General features: G+C 38.3%; 1 protein-coding gene across 4 annotated transcripts in view; it reads left to right on the forward strand.

Moving 5' to 3' along the window:
• The window catches only part of LOC131038108 (E3 ubiquitin-protein ligase SDIR1), a 107,904-nt gene that overhangs the window by 47,021 nt on the left and 41,902 nt on the right, over nucleotides 1-18,981 (forward strand). The gene's annotated exons all lie outside the window — the stretch shown is intronic.

The following is an 18,981-nucleotide window of genomic DNA, read 5'->3' on the forward strand; positions in this document are numbered from 1 at the left end:
TCTCAGCATGATACAAATATATAGATATTCAATTTATTATAAAATGTAATGTCCCAAAATTTTTATAAAGTCTCTAATTAAATTAATTGGTTAAGTTGTCCAAAAATTAGCCTTATTTCTAAAGGATGACTTTAATTAATTAATTTAATTATAAAATAAAGTGAAAATAATAAAATTATAAAATAAGTCACTTATTAAATAAAGTTCTCCAATCATGACAAATAATAAAGTCGGCCTAATCTTCTAGAAAGTTCCTGGAAGTCTTTATAAGGAGGTTCCTAGGGTTTTGGCAATCATGCTTATGGATTTGATAAACAATTTACGAGTTCTGGAGACGTAAACCTTTAGGAGTTTGACAGAAGGGTTGAACGAAAACCTAGCTCTTCCAAAGCGGTGGATTCATGGTGGAGTTCACATATGAGCCAAATTTGTGAAGTCTCTGTTAGAGACAAATATGCAGATAAGTCCTATTAATAAGGACATTTGCAGATGTGGAGTTACATAAAACATTGGCAACCATATAATATTGCAACCATATAAGAACCGTAGCTTATAATATTGCAATATTTCCTAGAGTCGTGGGATTAGCTCATGTATTGGCTGATTATTATTTTCTGTTGCTGAGTGATAAATTGTTTGAAAGATGTTCTTTGCCGGAGGTGTGAACATTTGAGCCTTTGCGATATTGAAAGGTTGGTTGATTGATATTGTTGTGGAGATTAATGAAGACTACCAGATGTTAAATCTGCTAAGCTGGGTGAATATAACGAATAATAATATTAGAATAGGGGCTTCCTTCTTATTGCCATGGAACATAATATTTTGTGGGGAATATCAGACTCTTCTCTACTGGAAATAACTAAGATGTGGATGTGCCACTTCTAATGTTTGGTATTTAATTTGCAAAGAATTAAATGGTATTTGGATTAAATATTTCACGAGCACGGAACCACTGAGTGTGGCCTTGGTCTATATCAGCGGTGCTGATTATTCCTGATCCATGAATGAAGTTGAGGATTGGGCAGAAATATATGGTGTTGTAATCGCATCTGCTTATTCCCAGAGTGAATAGTAAGAGAAGAACGATATTTATGTGCATGGGTCCTCTTCCATAGGCATACCATCTTTTTCTGGTGCGGCTATCTTATCTGGAGCAGCTCGGTTGGCTTACATAATTCTGAAGCCTTTATGATTGTCAGGAGACATTGGCATTTGTGGGAGCTCTTAATTGTCATACTGTTTGCATTCATCCTAATGCCAGCTGGGTATATTTCCACCTGTGAGTAATTTGATGATATTGAACAATAGATATTAATGTGAGTGCATTTCAAACGCTAAACATTAGTACTTTCTTATATCGGTTGCATCTGCTGTCTACCATACTAGTACATGACTGAGTGCTGTAATAGGAGACATCTCTAATTGTTGTCTGAACAGTCGTGTTGTTTCTGCAAGTATATTTCAGTTAGTCATTGTTGTTGAAATAAGAATGCAGTTGCATGTTGTCCTTGAAACAATCGATTTCCAGTACATGATTATTCCTTTGTTCATCTTAATATGCATAGCAGTGGCATGAAATTTTTGAGTAACCTAAATTTAATGTTATCACTGTGTAATTTGAAGGAATTATTGCGAGCTTTCCTATTTAGTGATATTTCATAAAAAAGTTATATCCAAATTTTAAATTTATGTATAAATATTATTTTTTAAATTAATCTCAACATAGGGAAATAAAAATTAAAGCAGTCAAGGAACAAGAAGAGCAGGCTAATATTGGGGTCTATGGGGGCAGATGAAATTACATGATTATGGGGGTTTGGGGGTATTGCCCTTAGTGGGGTTGAGGGGCATAGCACGCTTGGCCTGTTCCTTGTGGTGGTATAGGGCAAGGTCGACGGGTGGAGCCCCCACCACCAAGACCAAATTAGGGCATTCGAGACCACATGGACCTTCATGGCGCATGCCATCTTTTATAAATTTATCATTATATTTTCAACTTTTCTCCCACACCATGTCCTCACTATTTTTGACCAATTTTTCAATCTTCAAAGAACTGATTGTGAAGCTAGGGAACCTAATTGGTCTAAATGATGAGGGCTGGAGTTGAAGATAGGAACTTGCAATGCCATCGTTCTTGAATCTTTTCAAATATTGTAACTTGTAAAAACTTATCTTAGCCTCAAACCCTTGACTTAGGGTGTTTTGTCACCTGGATGGGAAACATGTCTTTTGCTAGGTAAAATAAAAGCATTAAATGTGTGATGAGCCCAATTTGATGGGGCTGGTTGGCCAGCCAGATGGTGTTAACTAACATCCACTCTTTTTGTGTTTTCCTTTTATATTGATAAGTTTAAAATTTTAAATAAATGAATTTATTATAAATTTCAATATAATCAGTTCTTATGGGCCGACCTTTCAAATAGCCAGAGAAATATAAATAAACTTCTAATTTTGTGTATGGCTGAGTTGAGGTCGGTTTTCTCTCCATAAGTTGGAATGCTGCAAATTTATATTTAAGGAAGCTAATTGAAGGCTTTTCATATGTTTGGATAATTGGTTTAGCCTTTAGGCATGATAGGTTGTGGGACAATCATCTCATAGCCCAAACAAGGTAAGACAACACCCTTATGCTTGTTCACCATTCTTCCAAGCCAGTACAGAATTACGCTTGCCAACTCTAAGTTTGTTGTCCATAACCATTGCTAGGTGATGTTCGCAAGGAGAGGGGAGATTTCTGTGGATTGTAGCATTCGCAGAAACAGACCAAAGTAGGAGTTACAGAACTATCCGCTGATATAAGGACGGGCCGACGTAAGATCAATTGCTACAGTAGTCATTGCCTTAGCTTTGTCTTTGACAGGCAAAGTTGGAGGTTTAAAGCATCGGTTCAATACTATATCAAATCGATCAAGGAAGAGGTGCTAAGGAAATAGGGATGAGATAGTTAAAGCAGGCCACAAATATCACCATCGACATCAGAGGATTGCATACCAGGCACGTGCATGTTAGGGGACACCAACAACAATTAAGCCGATGGAATAAGCAGTGAATCAGACTACTATCGTCTCCAAGGCTCTGTTGCTTGTTCCCGGGAATGCAAATTATATCGTCCCATCTGAAGTAGTCTGCAAGGGGGAATTGTATGTTAACATTCTCATAAGCTATTGCAAGAATTGTATGTTGAATTAGTGATTTGAAGACAGAGCTTGATATCACTGATTGTTCGAATGTATGGATCGATAATTGTCTAAAAAATAATAAATGCATACTGGAGTTTAAAACAGCAAGTGTTCTTTGTATCTGTCTAAGGAATTGTCTTAGTTCAATACTGTAAACATTTAGTTCTTTGATGTTACTGTATTTTCAATTTTTTAACCAATTTTACAAGTAGGGATATTTTGGAATGACATAAATCAAGTACTAAAATGCCAAATTGTGGGTTTTTTTGATATTGTACACCAAGCAAGTTCATGCCAGAAAATTGTGAGTCTTCATCCTAAACTTGTGAGTCCTCGACAAGAAGTCAGCCTCGAATTGGCGCATGAGTCACATTGACTCAATGCAAGTCGCAAAAAGATTTGTGAGTTTGAGTGGAGTCTGTCAGATACTCATTGAGTTTGCAAACTATGATGTGATCTATCATCAAGAAGAGGATAATCTTGGGATAGATTGTAGACAAAGCTCCTTAAAACACCAAGAATGCAATACTAATATATTATCAATCTTAATGTCATTATATTTTTATTTAAGCGGATATTTCTTATTGTATCCTTTGAGTGTGAGAAGAGAATAAGCTTGGGATAGATTGTAGACAAAGCTCCTTAAAAACTAAAAACACTATACTAATATTTTATCAATCTTAATGTCATTATATTTTTAATTAAATGAATATTTCTTGTTGCATCCTTTGAGTGTGTTGGTGCCTTTTTTCCGAGGAGCTTTGTCTACAATCTCCATTCCAAGTTTATCTTCTTCTTGATGATGGATCATAGAGTGTGATTCGAAACATTGATGCTAAAAACTTCTACACGGTTACAGCCACAAACACTCTAAAGAGCTAATAAACACTCATAGAAGTCTATTTATAGTAATATCATGAAGTTGAACACCAATCAAAGCTTGAGACTTGGGCAGCAAGTGGAAGTCTGTTTGAGTGAAAAATAAGAGTTAAGAGTTGGTTTCTTTTTTGTTTTGTCTTGTTAGTGTTGTTTTAAGTTAGTTGCTTTTAGTTTTTAGGTGATTTTTGTTTTCACTACTTTAAAGCAAAAATGTTTTTAATTGTGCTGTGAATTCCAGCTTGCCTTGGGTTTTTTTAGGGCATCAATTTGGGAATGTATCCAAGGTGTTTGGTTTCGCATATTGGCTTGGGATTTAGACCTAGTACAAACCTGGTAGCTTTATGTGCATATATATAGGTGAATCAAGCTTTGTAGCTTGCCAACATTTTCTGATGGCTGCCCACCTCTATTTTATCTACAAGGCTGTGATACTATTGGCAAAGTAGTTTGCACAAGATACAGATCAGGATGGATGGATCATACAGGATGATCATTAATCTTTGTAGGTTTTTTATGAGGCCCAATAATTTTCAACTGTCGTGATTTTGCTCATGCTTTCCAATGACATATGTGTGTTGTGGAGTTACAGGTTGCTTGTTGGCATTGATTTCAACTGGCTACATTCGTGGTCTGAATTGAATTATAAAAGCTAGTAAATACAGCTAAGCTGTCATTCTCATTCAATTAGTCAAATTGTCTAAGATGGAACTTGAAATCATTCTCTAACACACTCAAAACAATGCAATTCAACCAAGAAAAAAGAACAGTGAAATTGTATAGGGGTTTATAGAGGTTATAGATCATTTTGAGGCGATTCAAGCAATTTGGACTTGGAGTCAAACACAATTTAAGTAGGTTACTGAGAAAATAGAGAAAACAGGGTATGACTTCACTAGTGAAAAAACCAGTAGTTGTAACAAGGTGGTAATTCCAGATGTATCATGGCAATTGTAGACATGTCATGGCAAATTTTCATGAAGGTGGTGGTTTTACGCTATTTTATGCGATGATTTTGCTAGGAAGAAACAAATATGAAGCGTAATAGTTGCAACTGATGTCTCTCCTGACCTTTGGGCTTCTTTTCTCAACCCTTAACTTCTTGTAATTGAATAAAAACATCCCCAGGGTTCATTATAAGTTACTCTTGGTTAGGGCTTAGGAGTTGAATGTAGTAGATACCTGTTCATCTGAGCAAATTAGAGAGTATTTCAAGGTTTATGACATTGTTTTAGTGGTGATTGGTGTCCTTGAAGACCTCAGGAAGGCAGAAAGCTTGCAATTTACAGCATAGACAACAAGAGAAGGGGAAGGCCGTAGTCATCTGGATTTTTTCGCCACTTTGGGTTTTCTAGGGTTGTATTGAAGTATGTTTTGTGTTAGTTTTGGATTTGTATTGTTTAGTTTAACTTATATTTCAACACTTGATGAACTCATTTTCAAAGCACATGTTGATTGTTTTAATTAATTCGTCATAGAGAGCAATATAACTAAGGTGATAGATGGAGAGATTAAGATCCTTGTTGGTGAATCAGTTATGGATTATCTATACTGATTATGGATCAATTTTTCCCTTCAACCAACAAACCAACCATCATCAATATATTGACTAATGCAAGCACATTGGTCAAACTGTTGACACTATTAACTAGCTAGATACCACATGCCTTTGAGTACAAGGTCAAGGTGATGAAGATGAGAGCTTTGGACTCAAATTTGCTTTATGTTCCAACCAATGGACTACAAGTACAAAGTACACTCAGATTAAAAGAAAGCATGGAGGAAGGCCTCATAGAAACTTGATTTATCAAGGGGTAGTAGTTACAAACTGCTTCCTAGGTGGTTGGTTGTGTCATAAATGTTTCCTTATTGTCACTTGTTAGAATGTTAATTTGATGTCTCAATAATACCAAATGGGTGATGATGTGGAAAAGGCACAACATAGATCGTAAATTTAGAAGGTTTGTCGATCTACTCATAGGTGTGGCAAATTTTTGAGGCGTTTGATATGAGTATTTGGAATCTCTTATTATACTCACCTACATGACTCAATTTCGCTTACCATATCTACGATATTGGGATATGATTGTCGGCTCTTGTGGGCTTGAAGAGTTTATGTTAAGATCCTGTGGTAAGGTAGAATCTAGATGACCCAATCAAATGACTCTCAATGAGTACATGGCCTAAGCACATGCATAAAAAGGGAGCCTTTCCCGTATCGTGATACGAGGCAATTAACAATGAAAAGTTTATTGTTAGAGGTGCTTAGTGGACCCAAATATATTACGTGACATTTAATTATAGACTTGTCTTCATTGTATATACTATATGCTATTATATTTCCTACATTTGTTTTCAAAGTCTTTGCAACCATGTCCTAAGTTGCAACTTTGGGTACCAGGTCAGGTATGGGCTTAGAGTTCAGGTTTTGCCAGTATGGCAGTTTTTTCCCCTAGGTTTCGTATGGCTGGGAGCAACTGTACAATATATAAAGTTTAATGTATAATGTAATTATAATCATTATTTTCCTGCTCAGTTTGGGTATTTTACAAACAGATCATTTAGAGATGTTGGAAGAGCAATTTGCTTGCATCTAGTATAATTTCAAGGTGGTATAGTTTCAACAAAAGTATCATGTAGGTATTTGTAGATTAGATCAAAGATTTGTTAATGGAATGTAGGCACTACTTAGAATGCAAAGGAGTTTACTCCCTTGAGAAAAATGTGACAAGTATTTTAAATCTTGGAATCTTTTCTGTAGATAGATTAGATTTATTTCCTGGTGTTAAAACTTGTGGCAAATTTCATATTTTTATGTTGAAGAATTATGCTCATGCTTATAATCATGTGAATAATTTGTTGAAGATCAAGGCGAAACTGGAAGACAAATCCAAATAGAGGCAATGCGAATCTTCTTAGGGAACTTGAACCTGCTGAACTTAGCCATTATGCAAGTGAGGGTCATAGTGGAGGCGCAGTGAACTTGATGACAACTTGAGAGGGGTAAAATATTGTCCCCTCTTTTGTTTTTAACTTGAAATGGATTTGGGGATGATGCCATTAAGGAAGACGAGAATGCCATATCCATCTCTGATCCTGCCATTATAACATTTTAATTTAATGGACCATACATCAGGCTCTTCGGTGCTTGGTAACTCATCTACGAACCTTGCCTGGAGATTATGCACATAATAGCTCATATTCTGCATTTTGGCTCATCAAATTTTCGAACTTGAGGCTAACCTGCCCCCAAACTGCAATGGAAACGAATCTCATATCACATTCATTGCCATTTTCTGGTCTTTTCTTCTATTCAATAAAAGCATTAGTTTTGTGTCATATCCTCTACCAGTTTTAAGGCCACAGCCTTTCGTAACCTTTGTAACAATTAAGCTGGGCCAACTGAGATAACAATTACTAATAAATTAAGGCCGACAATGAGAAGCACTTATTATAAATACAAAGAAGGCCGAGTCATTATGTTAGAGGAAAGGCAGCGCTGAGTGGAAAAACATATCAAGTCTTGATGTCTTTGGGCCAACCATGCCTTATCATATATAAAGATGTTTTAATCATTTCAAGCTTTTGAACAACCCTTGTAATGGTAGCACTTACATACTTAATGAAGCAAACATAATGAAATATATATATGTGCTTAGATGTGGCCAACCTCCTTCATAGTTGTTATGAGATTAATGCTGGCTGACAGACTAATAAGTTGTGAAATAGAATGAAGAAACACCTCACTTTGTGAAGGGCGTCTTAACCTATGTGGATGCCTCTTTCGAGGAATAATTGCACTATTTGGAAGTATATAAAGAGAGAGATAAGATTGGAATTAAAGGGAAGAAAAAGGAATCATTAAGATTTAAATAAGGAAAATCATTAGAAAGGGCAGAGAAAAATATAAAGGAAGCGGTTGATGAGTATAAGGCAGCAATCTAATTTGAAGACGCAGAAAGGAAGATATATCAGTCCATTTTAAAAGCAGAATTCTGAGTATAACAGCAGAGGCATAAATATGTTATAAGCAGATTTGAAAAGGGGAGTTTATGCAGAACTGTGAAGGAGAATGTATATAAGAGCAGATCTAGAACAGAATAAAGATCAGATCAGAAATTTTAAAATCTGAGTTTGATTTCAGAAAATGTATCCATGATAGATCAACAAATGGAAATGTAACTTTGACCTATAATCAGGAAATTAGACAAGATTTTAATAACAAGCAATTGGCATCTAAGAAGAGTAGAAGTACCTATACACAGGACCTGCATTTATAAAGGGCACGGAATCAGAAAAACAATATCTAATCTGCACTCACCACACTTACGGGAATCTGCAATAACTTGTGTTCTTACAAATTGTTCCCGTATGCAATACGATGTATATTGTATATATAATTTCTTATATTTTGTATAGGCCATAATATGAAATGCTTTTCCTTAATCATTAGATTACTTGTTTCCCCAACAAACAATCATGTAGAGAAGATAAGGAAATACAAGGAGGGAGAGCAGATACGAGATCCCCTTCTAAGTAGTTCACTCAATGATTGATGATTGACATGTCTGCCACATGTGGGCCAAGGGGGTATAAAGTCCACTTTTGGGCTTAGATAGGAGGATATCCAGGTGCGCTATTGTGGTTTCCTCTCCAACCTTTGCGATGGTTGATTGTTGAAGTCGCAATCATAGATGTGTGAATAAGGTGACACGAATAGGGAGGGCAGAGACGAGCATTGGCACTAGGTAGGCCACCCCATGGTGGATGACTGGCGTGTTTGCCACCTGTGGGCCAACGGGGTATTAAGTCCGTTCTTGGGCTTAGTGTGAGGGTTGCTTTGGGTAACCTATCGTGTTCCCTTATTCAACCCCTATTATGGTTGAATACTAAAAATGAACATAGGCAGTACATGATTTACGTAATTTATTATAATAATTATATATGTATCTATATATTGGATCCCTAACCCTTGTAGAAATAATTAATCTTATGAATTATATTCCCAATGTTATCTAATATGATTGCAGGACCTAAACCGGGATTTATATTGCTTAAAGCATTTCAATGGGTAAAGTTGCAACTCTAACTATTTTATCTTTCTTCTTTTAATTAAACTTGTGATTTTAGGGCAAGATTTAGGGTAATCCCAAAAGGGGACATTACATTTTGTCAAAAGTTGTATATGCAATGACTCAAAGTGGGAAAAAGGTGGAAAATTGGGGAACCAAAGAAATAAGCATCTTTTTTCCTTTCAAAATAATTTTAGCCAACACTTACACAATTGCACAAGGATGAGAAATCCAAAACAGTTGTTTTTTAAGATTTTTGCCAAAAAGTGCTCTCAAGTTGCAAAAATGGGACATGCAATGAGAGAATTTGAATGAATTAGAAAGAGAAGCCTATAATGTCCCCACTTCTTGAGTGATCTATCGGGAAGGGAAATTCACATGACACCCTTCTCCACAGGTGAATTCTAGTGTTTGGGGATGATCTACTTGCCAAAGGGAATCTTATACTTTATAAATTAAAGTTATAAAAGCACTTTCTAAAAATAGAAAAAGTTAAGTTACAAGTTATTATAAAACAACTTTACGAAATTACCTTGGCACATTGTTGTGCGAATCGCACACCCATCCCCATCTTGGACAGGGACCCCCCAGTTCGTGCCTTCCTGTCCTGCCCTGAAATTTGGCTAAGTCTAGAATGTCCTAATCTTGAAATTTGACTAACTTTGAAAAACTGAGGAAACCTCCAAAAACTAGAATTTGCAATATAACTCCTGGAGGGCCGAAACCACTCTCAAACATCTCGAAAGTATATATGGAATATAACTTAAAGTATAAACTTATACTTAAATGTTATATTCCATTAATTGATCCTCCGGGGAGACCCATCAAACTTGCCCAAGTGCCCAAGCTCGCGCTCCTTGAAGAAAACATTTAAAAACGCTTGAAATGCCCAATTTCGGACCCTGGGGCTAGAATGTGAAAAGGTTCAAAAGTTGTGAAAAGGCCCTTTAGTTCCGAAATTTACCTTTAGTTGCCAAAAGACCCTCAAGGTTCGAAAAATCACTGAAACGTCCATTTTCGGACCCTGGGGCGAAATGTTTAAAAAACGCGATTTTGCAAAATATGTTACAAGGTCCGAAAACCACTTAACCGTCCTCATTTTCGGACCCTGGGAGGTAAATGGAAAGTGCGTCGATGTTTGAAAAGGCGCGTTATAGATCCGAAGTTTTTTAAGGGAATTTGCGAAGCATGTTGATGGTTCGTAATTCGCACAAGTTGTAGAAAGCGCCTAAGGGTCCGAAAATAATCCAACTTGCAAAAAATGCCTTAAGCTCCGAAAATCGCAAAAGCGTTAAAAGTCCCGAAATTCGCCAAAAGACCTTCATGGTGCAAAATATGGGTAAATTCCCCAAAAACGCCCGAATGGTCCGAAAATGCCTTTGGGCACCAAACCGCCTTAAGCTTCGAATTTGGCATTAAAATAGCGAAATTTGCCAAAACGCGTTTAGCTCCGAAAAACTCCCAGTTTACCTAAAACGCCTCAAAGGGTCCGAAGTTTTCTTTAATTTGCAGAAGGGTTCAAGGTCCGAAAATTACCCTTCAGCTGGAACAAAAACCCCAAGCGCTCCGAAATTCGCCAGAGGGTTAAAACGCGAAATTCCAAACATGCCCAGTGGTCCGAAGTTTTTGGAAAAGTTGCGAAGCATGATAAAAGGTCCGAATTTGGCCTAAAAATGCAAAATTCCAAACATGCAAAATGTCCGAAACACTTCCAAATTTGCAGAATAGCGCCAATGCTCCGAAATTCGCCATAAACTTCAAAAAGTCGCAACGCATAAGGCAAGCATAGGAATGCGAAATTGATAGATCCCCATTCATTCGAAGAACACAGCGCAGAAAGTTTATTAGACAAAGCGCGAAAACGCAGAGTTCATAATTTGGAAGATGGAAACGTAAAGTTTAAAGTCTATAAAAGTGCCCTCCATTCTCCGAAATTCACCAAAAAAGCATGAGAGTTAAGAGTTTTAAAATTTGCAGAAGCTCTTCAAACCTCCAGAGTCGCGCCATAAACCCATTTAAAACGTCCAAGACTCCAAAGGTAAAATCACCCAGAATTAAATCGCCCAAACGCTATCAAGACCAAGGATGAGATTTCACGTTCGAAGAGAAAGGAGAAGCATTTTCAAGATACATCTCACAAAGAGCTTCTCAAGCTAGACGTCGTAATTAAATTTAATATTTGTTAAATTAATTAATTAATTTTTCAAATTAATTTAATGAAGTGAAATTGGTTGATTGATCCTAGGACGTCTTTGGAGAACCAGGAGAAGACCTCAAACGCAAATCAAGGAAGGATCTCAATCCAAGGCCAAGCGCTGGAAGTTGGAAGAGAAAGATGCAATGTAGGATCAAAGCAATCGAGCATTGGGAATCGTGCCACTGAACAAAGATAAAGTCCACCGGCGAAATTGAAGGCAAAAAGCAAAAGAACACTCTGAATGCTGCAAGTTTATGCATTCTCAAAAAGCACACAGCTGGATTTAAGTCCAGAAATTCAGTTTTAAAACTGAAACAACTTTATTGTAAACTGCCTATGGGTCCCGTGCAAGATATTTTTGTGGATAACTATTCCCAACCACCAAGAAGATTGGATAGACCTGAATTAAAGCCAAATAGTGGCAGGTAGTTGAGATAGTTGTTGGTTGGATAACTGAGAATTGATTAGGCATGGGTCAAAGCTGCCAGCTTCTGGAAGACAGATCAGGACCCTTGGATGCAGTCCATCCTGGCCTCTGATTCAAAATTGTAATATCTATAAAAGGCAGAGGCCTTTCTTTTGTAAAGGGTTAGATTGTTAGATAGTTGAAGACTTTTGTCAGACAATTGGTTAGAATTTTGTAGTTAGATCTTAGAGGTTAGAATAGGTTAGATCTTAGCAGTAGCATAGAGATGTTGCAGAAATTGTTGTAATAGGCAGATGAGATCAATATATAAACATTGATTTGGTGTTTATTGTCTTGTTTTCATCCTGTTTGCATGGTTTCTTTCAGTATTTTAGATAGATCTTTATGTTTTGGGTATGCAGGTATTTGATAGATTCAGGCTCATACCACTGAGGATATACTGATTGTGTATCCTTTTGTGTGGTTAACCTGAGCCTTTAATTGTGCTTAGTTCAATTGCAGATGTCCGTCTAAGCTGCGCCAGAATTGGGTGCTTAGCCGTGCGTCTCTAGTCTGAAAATCTTCCAAGTCCCTTTGAAGATTGCACCATTTCTGCAAGGTTGTGAGCTATTCTGGCCAAGCAGGAATTGGTTATGTTGAATCCGTCTACCTGCATACCCGTGTTGTTAGTTTTAGATCTCCTAACCCTTTCCTTTTGCTCTTTATTGCGTAATTCGAGAATCACAGCAGACTAGCTTGTTGCAAATCGTAAGTCCCCTTGTGTTTCCAACAAAAACACATCAAGCCACTGAGAGATCCCGCAGTCAAGACCTGACAAAAGAAACCTTGAGGTTGTCTCCTTTGATCAAACTTAGAAAACAGCATTAGAGACTTCCTTATCTCAAGAGAGAGTAGGATAATCAGTCGGCTATTTTGTTCTGCGTTGGCCGTATTGTGACTTCATGAATTCACAGTCCGAAATTTTTCTAGATCCATCAGAGGTTGAGTTTGGAGTTCTATCCAAGGTAGCTGTCCGAATTTGCATCTGCAACTCATTGTAGAATTCATGACACCACAGCGCACGATGAACTGAATTGCTTGACATTTTTGTCAAGGGTCGAGCTCGCATTACAGGGGTAGATATTCTTTTGGGATGTCCCCAAACCAGAGGCGACTGTACAGTCGGATATCCCCAGTCCTTCGTCCAGCATCGAAGAATTTACAAGGTTCAAGAATTTGATTGAGAATCAGTTTGGTCTCGAAGAGGAGTTATGCTTGGAGAACGTGCTGTCACCTTGGTGGTGCAGAATTCACCGCACCCCACATTCAAAGTTCACCTGCTTGCTATGCATAGAAGCAGTCAGTCAAGTCAAAGCCCAATTTGGACTACTGGGAGAACTAGAGGAGAGCATCACCAACAAAGTGTGGAGTGCCTACCTTGATGTAGACGAGTATAGACAAACGCAAAATCCATGCAGCGCCGCACTCCCCGATGATGAAAGGATGGAGTTGCCAATTGATAAGCAAGATGGATTGGTCAATCGGACCAAGGCAGCAAATGCATTTGTTATCCCTGCAACTGATGAGAACAATGTTCAAGAGGACGATCGAGGGAGCTTTGTGGATCAGCCACAGGTTGAAGAACAGTTTGCAGCAGCTCCACCGATGGGGGATGCAGTCCAGGTGTCTATTGAGGACGTTTTTGAGGACCAATCAATCAAAGAGTCCCTACTATTTGAGGACGTATTGATAGAAGTACATAAGGCTGCATTGTTCACACGATATGAAGATGCACCAGTAGATGATGCACCCCTCTTTCTTGAGTTCGAGTTCGAGTTCGGTTTTGAGATCAACTGTCAACCTGGGCCACCCGATGAAAAATCTGATGTTGATTTGCATACACCAGACGCTATCGAGATGCTGCACCACCAATGGCGACCTCCTGATACAGCTGTTGAAGCCTCCCTGCCCCACAACGCACCGTGCAAAACTCTGCATGACTTGGAAACCTGCCAGGTTGTTTCTTTCCCTCCTGCTGTTAATTCTGAAAATTTTCTGTTTAATTTTGAATATGTTGGAAAAACAACCTGTAAATGGATTAACCACGGACCTACTGAACTCCCTCAGTTAATAATTTTGCCCAATGTCTTGGTTAAATTCCAGAGTGGCCAACTGAAATTTTTCTTTTCAAAATACAAAGACAAACCAGCCAAACTGAGAACTATTCCCACTACCTTGTTACTGCTGCATATATTGAAAAATCACCAAGGATCGGGAACGCATGCATATAGTCCACCTTTTGTGCAGTTGGTCTTTTCTTGTACATAGTTTAGTTTTCGTTTCCTGTTTTGTGATTAGTTTGTTTTCTGTTCTAGCTTAGATTTCTTGTTTTCTGCTTTAGTTTAGTTTGCTTTCCGTAGTGTAGGTGTCCTTTCGGAAGGGGTTGTCTCCCTGTCAGTTTTTGAAGGGGTTTGCTTGCTTTTCCCAACGCTGGTGTACGAAGTTGGAATTTTTTTCCGGCTCATTTCTTGGATGCCGGCTTTGGTAGAGCGCCTAATTGACGGTTGCCCCCATAGTCAGTCCATTTTGGTTTAAGGCTTAGTCAGTCTAAAAAATTAGTTGCTTACTGTGTCTTGTTGCCAACGTTGTGATCACTGCACTTTTAAACGCTTAAAAATGCCTAAGTCTGTCGTTTTATCAAAGGGAAGTCACTGCAAGTGAAAAAATTCTAAAGCTCTGCTTCAGGGACCATTGTAACGCTCAATCCCATGTAGGCTTCACTGCTTACCAGCCAAGGTGAAAAAGTGAAAATAAAAGAGAAAAATCAAAAGAAAAGAAATTGAAAAGCAAAAAAATATCAAGTTGCTTGGCTTTGGGAATGCAGACACCTCTGTCGATTTTCAACAAGAAAATTTATCGGAAACAGAGCAATCTCTATGAGCTTACAGTCGATAACTCCGTCGGGGCTATAAACGCTCGCTGGCAGCGGGGCTCTATCCAGGTTGCTTTTGGAGTTAGAGTCGCTCTACGTAACTTGCATTAACTAAACAATGATATCTCAACCTTCTTTAGGCTTGAATAAACTTCACTACACACAATCGATTTCTCAAGGTTGGTGACTTGATTCCGTTTGCGACCTCATTTTTGCTTTGAATCTGCCTCCTGTCATTTGGGTTGTTTTGTGGGATATATACCAGAGATTCTCGGGTTCAATCCGGATAGTCATCCTTGAAATGTTCAGGAACATTTCCCAACCGAGTCGCCATTTGTTGTGCGAATCGCACACCCATCCCCGTCTTGGACAGGGACCCCCCAGTTTGTGCCTTTCTGTCCTGCCCTGAAATTTGGCTAACTCTAGAATGTCCTCATCCTGAAATTTGACTAACTCTGAAAAACTGAGGAAACCTCCAAAAACTAGAATTTGCAATATAACTCCTGGAGGGCCGAAACCACTCTCAAACATCTTGAAAGTATATATGGAATATAACTTAATGTAGAAACTTATACTTAAATGTTATATTCCATTAAATGATCCTCCGGGGAGACCCATCAAACTTGCCCAAGTGCCCAAGCTCGCACTCCTTGAAGAAAACGTTTAAAAACGCTTGAAATGCCCAATTTTGGACCTTGGGGCTAGAATGTGAAAAGGTTCAAAAGTTTCGAAAAGGCCCTTTAGGTCCGAAATTTACCTTAAGTTGCCAAAAGACCCTCAAGGTCCGAAAAATCACTCAAACGTCCATTTTCGGACCCTGGGGCGAAATGTTTAAAAAACGCGATTTTGCAAAATATGTTACAAGGTCCAAAACCACTTAACTGTCCTCATTTTCGGACCCTGGGAGGTAAATGGAAAGTGCGTCGATGTTTGAAAAGGTGCGTTATAGATCCGAAGTTTTTTAAGGGAATTTGCGAAGCATGTTGATGGTCCAAAATTCGCACAGGTTGTAGAAAGCGCCTAAGGGTCTGAAAATAATCCAACTTGCAAAAAACGCCTTAAGCTCCGAAAATCGAGCGTTAAAAGTCCCGAAATTCACCAAAAGACCTTCATGGTGCAAAATATGGGTAAATTCCCCAAAAACGCCCGAATGGTCCGAAAATGCCTTTGGGCACCAAACCGCCCTAAGCTCCGAATTTGGCATTAAAATAGCGAAATTTGCCAAAACGCGTTTAGCTCCGAAAAACTCCCAGTTTACCTAAAATGCTTCAAAGGGTCCGAAGTTTTCTTTAATTTGCAGAAGGGTTCAAGGTCCGAAAATTACCCTTCAGCTGGAACAAAAACCCCAAGCGCTCTGAAATTCGCCAGAGGGTTAAAACGCGAAATTCCAAACATGCCCAGTGGTCTGAAGTTTTTGGAAAAGTTGCGAAGCATGATAAAAGGTCCGAATTTGGCCTAAAAATGCAAAATTCCAAACATGCAAAATGTCCGAAACACTTCCAAATTTGCAGAATAGCGCCAATGCTCCGAAATTCGCCATAAACTTCAAAAAGTCGCAATGCATAAGGCAAGCATAGGAATGCGAAATTGATAGATCCCCATTCATTCGAAGAACACAACGCAGAAAGTTTATTAGACAAAGCGCGAAAACGCAGAGTTCATAATTTGGAAGATGGAAACGTAAAGTTTAAAGTCTATAAAAGTGCCCTCCATTCTCCGAAATTCACCAGAAAAGCATGAGAGTTAAGAGTTTTAAAATTTGCAGAAGCTCTTCAAACCTCCAGAGTCGTGCCATAAATCCATTTAAAACGTCCAAGACTCCAAAGGTAAAATCACCCAGAATTAAATCGCCCAAACGCTATCAAGACCAAGGATCAGATTTTACATTCGAAGAGAAAGGAGAAGCATTTTCAAGATACATCTCACAAAGAGCTTCTCAAGCTAGACGTCGTAATTAAATTTAATATTTGTTAAATTAATTAATTAATTTTTCAAATTAATTTAATGAAGTGAAATTGGTTGATTGATCCTAGGACGTCTTTGGAGAACCAGGAGAAGACCTCAAACGCAAATCAAGGAAGGATCTCAATCCAAGGCCAAGCGCTGAAAGTTGGAAGAGAAAGATGCAATGCAGGATCAAAGCAATCGAGCATTGGGAATCGTGCCACTGAACAAAGATAAAGTCCACCGGCGAAATTGAAGGCAAAAAGCAAAAGAACACTCTGAATGCTGCAAGTTTATGCATTCTCAAAAAGCACATAGCTGGATTTAAGTCCAGAAATTCAGTTTTAAAACTGAAACAGCTTTATTGTAAACTGCCTATGGGTCCCGTGCAAGATATTTTTGTGGATAACTATTCCCAACCACCAAGAAGATTGGATAGACTTGAATTAAAGCCAAATAGTGGCAGGTAGTTGAGATAGTTGTTGGTTGGATAACTGAGAATTGATTAGGCATGGGTCAAAGCTGCCAGCTTCTGGAAGACAGATCAGGACCCTTGGATGCAGTCCATCCTGGCCTCTGATTCAAAATTGTAATATCTATAAAAGGCAGAGGCCTTTCTTTTGTAAAGGGTTAGATTGTTAGATAGTTGAAGACTTTTGTCAAACAATTGGTTAGAATTTTGTAGTTAGATCTTAGAGGTTAGAATAGGTTAGATCTTAGCAGTAGCATAGAGATGCTGCAGAAATTGTTGTAATAGGCAGATGAGATCAATATATAAACATTGATTTGGTGTTTATTGTCTTGTTTTCATCCTGTTTGCATGGTTTCTTTCAGTATTTTAGATAGATCTTTATGTTTTGGGTATGCAGGTATTTGATAGATTCAGGCTCATACCACTGAGGATATACTGATTGTGTATCCTTTTGTGTGGTTAACCTGAGCCTTTAATTGTGCTTAGTTCAATTGCAGATGTCCGTCTAAGCTGCGCCAGAATTGGGTGCTTAGCCGTGCGTCTCTAGTCTGAAAATCTTCCAAGTCCCTTTGAAGATTGCACCATTTCTGCAAGGTTGTGAGCTATTCTGGCCAAGCAGGAATTGGTTATGTTGAATCCGTCTACCCGCATACCCGTGTTGTTAGTTTTAGATCTCCTAACCCTTTCCTTTTGCTCTTTATTGCGTAATTCGAGAATCACAGCAGACTAGCTTGTTGCAAATCGTAAGTCCCCTTGTGTTTCCAACAAAAACACATCAAGCCACTGAGAGATCCCGCTGTCAAGACCTGACAAAAGAAACCTTGAGGTTGTCTCCTTTGATCAAACTTAGAAAACAGCATTAGAGACTTCCTTATCTCAGGAGAGAGTAGGATAATCAGTCGGCTATTCTATTTTGCGTTGGCCGTATGGAGTTTGCAGCGATGCGATTCCAGACACGTCAACACACATTTACCTAGGTTGTTTTATAATATTAAAGTGGCCCCTCTTTAATGACAAATAACCCCTCAAGTTGGGCGTACAAGTTTGAAGGAGTAAGATTCCATTTGGAATCTTAAAAAGATGCTTTAAGGGGTTCGAATTAGGGCAAGAGGATTAAAGAGATGGAAAAGGGTTTTTGGAATTCATTATGCATTGGTTATTTTGTAGTATTGTTAAATTGCAGGTCTGCAACTTTCCTGAGATCATCAAGTTTGGGACGATACCCTCAAATTTGACTTCAGAAGGACGAGATCCCTTCTACAGGCACCACGTGGGACACATCAGAAGTTTGTTTCAGGCCATTGGAGGGCCCATTCTGCAAGCAAACTTTGGAATCAGCATTTCTTGAAAACTACAATCAGATCTGGGCAGATAATTGTGAGTTTTCAGTCCATATTTGAAGTCTATGCAAGCCGTACTATCCACCCATGCTGGCCGTACCATTTCAGCAGCCTGGGGTTTACAATAATATTAATTAGAAGTGATTGGAGGCAGGGTTTGTTTGCAAAATCATGGTCAGGCAATAGGGAAGTCAGTTGGTTGATTAGATTGATCATATCTCAGCTTATTTGGGAGCTATCAGCGATTCATTTGGAAATTGGTGCCAAATCCTGGTGGTTCTCCTAGCAAGAATTTGGGAAAGGCTTCATATTTGCATACAACCTCCTTAATTGTTCTTGTTAATTATTAGAGTGATGAATAAAGCTCATGAAAGCTGTTAATGAGCGTTGGAGACAATTGTAGCAGCAGTTGTAGTCAATAACACAGCCTCCAGGGAGGGCGTTGGACCTTTGGTAGGCCATATTTGGCATTATTGTGTTAAAAATCCTTTAATCTCTTGCATTTAATATTTGCTGTTAATAAAATCAGAAATGTGATAATTGATTTCAGTCAGTTGTTCCTT

Source organism: Cryptomeria japonica, chromosome 11, assembly GCF_030272615.1.
Source record: "Cryptomeria japonica chromosome 11, Sugi_1.0, whole genome shotgun sequence".
NCBI classification, from domain to species: domain Eukaryota; kingdom Viridiplantae; phylum Streptophyta; class Pinopsida; order Cupressales; family Cupressaceae; genus Cryptomeria; species Cryptomeria japonica.